The sequence below is a fragment of the Camellia sinensis genome, chromosome 5 (genome assembly GCF_055761805.1).
Source record: "Camellia sinensis isolate YWXY chromosome 5, ASM5576180v1, whole genome shotgun sequence".
Lineage (NCBI taxonomy): Eukaryota > Viridiplantae > Streptophyta > Magnoliopsida > Ericales > Theaceae > Camellia > Camellia sinensis.
The window spans coordinates 133585048-133588933 of NC_138965.1; the positions used below are offsets into that span (position 1 = coordinate 133585048).

Below are 3886 nucleotides of genomic sequence, written 5' to 3' on the forward strand. Positions count from 1 at the left end.
AATTAGTTATTTCAAGACTATTTCAACGTTTTGAACAATAATTTCCAAAATGAACAACAATCCTCATATTCCCTGAAATTCGTCATTTATATAAATATAAATAAAAAACTTTCCAAACATCTATTTATTTTGACACACAAAATAAATATAACAATATCATTCATGGATTTTCAGTATCTTTTAAAAAAATCCCAAATTCTAGGTTTTCTCGCCAAAACTATACAACTCAAATATTTTGAAAGAAAACTTTCCAAAATTATCTTTTCTTCAATCAACAAAGATCAAAACTCATAAGATCATTTTAAAGAACAAGAGACAAACCCACTTTCAAAATCACTCAACTTCTGGAATCAACAATCAATTTTCAAAGCTATCGAAAGATGATTTCAAAAATCATCTAGATCTTGCAAATATATATATATATATATAACTCTAAGAAAATCTCTACCTTAAGTTTTGAAGAAGAAATAAGATGAAACCCCCAAAATCAACAGTGTCGAAACTCGTTCTTCACTGCACACAACGAAGCCCTCGAAAAGTTAACTAACTTTGATGAAGAACCTATGGCAGAACTCTAATGAATATTGAGAAATCAAGGTTTTGATCCAATTTGGCATAGGGAAATTTGGAGAGAAGAGAGAGGAAAGGGTTTTTAGAGAGAGAGATATACATAAGTGATCTGAAATATTAGATTCACGAACTGATATAACATGGTCCGCTCGAGCGTGGAAAGCCCGGCTCGAGTGTCAAATACACTTTCCCAGTACTTTTGTAGACAGGTCAAACTTCTGGAACCAAACATTCTTCGCTCGAGCGCATAAACGGCCGTTCGAGCGGATAAGCAACTTCTAATGCATTTTGAATTTTTGCTTCGGGGGCGCTGCCCCTCAACGCTGTCAGGGCGCTGCCCTAGGACCCGCCAATGGGATCTGCACCCTGGACCCCCGCAAGCTGACCGGGCAGCTCGATCCCTAACATACTCAGCGAAGTGGCAAAATTGAGATCGCTACATGATACGTCGATGGAATTTCCATAGTAAATCTCTTCCAATTTTGGATATCTCATCTCAAGTCATATTGAAAAAGGTTGTCTCTTCAAATTCATGCCATCTTCATATTGTTTTTTGGGTTATAAGATTCATATGTCATCTAATAAGAGTGAAATCTACGTATACCCTGTTTTCCCACATACTTGGTTCCCATACATTGTTGTTGCTTGATATATGGGTTCATTAGGTTACTAGATTATTGATTTTGGCTGATTTGAGTTCTTTGCTTCAATGGTCTACTAATTGGTTGTTATGTTGACTTGTCTGTAATCCAAAATATTGTTCATTTCTCCCTGTCTGTAAAATCACTAGGTTTTGATTTGTGATCTTATGTTCCAATCTAGGAGATTTGTGATTTTATTATTTTTGTGCCATGGAACTCTTTAAGTCCTTAATGATGGTCCTTCTCAGTTGGTATTGATCTTTTACCCTTTTGCTTGTTCCAGCTATTGAGTTCAAGTAGTTTGATAAGACATGTTGCAATGTCATTGATTCAACACCATTACTCAATTGAAAAAAATGGTCGTGCACTACAGCCTGTGTCACCTAAAGTTATAGTATCTCAATAGAGGTAATACGCCATTCATTTTTGTAAATAATCTCTTTTCTTTTCTAATAAAACGTATCGTTTTAAATGAAAATTTTATTTGCTCAACAATTGCTGAATGACATGGATGTCCAAGAGCAAGTAGGATATGTATTCGTGTAAATTGGAGCTTTTTGCTTGCTCTTAAAGCAATTAGACAGCTCGCTTGGAAATGTACGGTTTTTTACCAAGACAAATACCAAAAGAAAATTCCAAGACTTATATATAAAGTGCAACTACAATGTAAAAAAGACACATTATTAAGTCTTCTATAAAAAATCACTGCCACTTGTTTTTTCCACTCTTTGAATTATCCAATTTCAAGAGAGTGGCAGTCCACTGCCTGCATGTTCTCTTATCTTTCTTTGAGTCGAGCACCTACTAATTTTGTAAAGTCGATCATAGACATGTCACTCCTTTAACTTAATTTTGATAAACCAGGGATAGATAAAAAAAAAAATGGTGCATTGTAAAATATTTATGACTTACTCAAGACATCCTTGTAAATTGTAGTTAGAGCTACTTTCGACATCCCCCAATTTAAAAATCTTTCATTAACAAATATATGAATTATGAGACAGCTGCTGGAATTCTACATATGGAATATCTTTTAGTTAAGCTTCAAATATTGGTGATTTGAATCAGGTGTGATTGGCTATATGAATCAATTATTCTCATTCTGCTCTATCAAGTGCTATTTGGTTCACTTAAATTAAATAAATTGATATCATTTTTTTTAAATATAATTTTGTTCCTCACAGATAGCACCATATAACCTTGTAATCACTCCAACTAGTTCTCTAGACTTCAAGGTCGGATTGGAGAGTCAAGTTTCAGTCTTAAAACATCCACAGAGTTACTCGAAGTACTCAATCGAATCTGGAGTCTCAAAGAACGACACACATTCAATACGTCATTGGTAAATGCACTGAAAAGAGAACTAGATCATTCCCAAGCGCAAATCAAAGAGTTACTACGAGAGAAGGAAACACACCGGCAAGCAATAAATGACTTAATGAAGTGAGTTGATGAGGATAAAATTGTTAGGAAGAACAAAGAGCAAGATCAAATAAAAGTTGCAGTTTATTCAGTGAGGAAGGAGATAGAAGACGAGAGAAAATTAAGAGAGCATTCAGAAACCCTTCACAGAAGCTAGCTCCAAAACTTTATGAGTTGAAAACATCCTTCTCTAATGCTACAAAAATTAAGAGAGCATTCAGAAACCCTTCACAGAAGCTAGCTCTAGAACTTTTTGAGTTAAAACATCCTTCTCTAATGCTACAAAAGAACTTGAAAGGGAGAAAAAAGAGCGAATTTTGTTAAAAGACTTGTGATGAGTTTGCTATGGGAACAATAGATTATGAATAAGAGGTACGATCCTTGAAACACAAGCCCAAGAAGGATCGTATTCATAGGGAAAGCCCTGATCTATTGATTCTCCATATTTCTGAAGCGTGGCTAGATGAGTGGCAAATAAAGCTCGATGAACCCCAATATGATCTTGCAGAAGGAAAAAAAAAAAAAAAAACACGATTGTGGACAAGTTAAGCTTTGAAATAGAAAACATCCTTCGAGACAAAAAAAACTAAAGGAAAGTAACTTTTGTAAGCATTTTTTGGAGTCATTTCACTTGAATGAGGCTACTGATAACAGAGAAAAAAACTTGTCTGTCGATTAACCAAAAATGAGTACAAATATATAAGCTAATAGAATAAAACCCTAACAACCTAAAGGACTAAACTATCCTTAATGAAGAATATAAACTACAATAATTCATAATTCGCACCCCCCCTCAAACTGAGGATGCGAGCACCAAAAGTATCGAAAGTTTGCCAAGAAGAAAACGAAAATGAGCAATAGTGTGACTCTTCGTAAAAAAATGGCCAACTGAAGAAAGGAGGGAGCAAAGGAGAGAGTAATAGTGCCAACCAGAAGATGTTGTTTGACAAAGTGACAATCTATTTCAACATGCTTGGTCCGTTCATGGAAGACTAAATTATGGGCAATCTGGACAGCACTCTAATTGTCACAATACAATGAAATTGGATCAGAAAGAGAGACACCCATATCAAAAAAAAGCCATCGAAGCCAAATGATCTCGGAAGTTGCATGAGCCATGGCACGATACTCAGCCTCAGCGGTGGAACGAGCAACAACAGACTGTTTCTTACTCTTCCAAGATATAAGAGAATCACCGAGGAAAACACAAAGACCAGAAGTGGATTTGCGATCAGAGATGTCACCTGCCCAAT

General features: G+C 35.4%; 1 pseudogene; it reads left to right on the forward strand.

Annotated features, from left to right (window-relative positions):
* The first annotated feature begins 1010 nt into the window (after positions 1 to 1010).
* On the forward strand, positions 1011 to 3223 carry LOC145791696 (uncharacterized protein At5g41620-like; annotated as a pseudogene).
* The last annotated feature ends 663 nt before the right edge of the window (positions 3224 to 3886 follow it).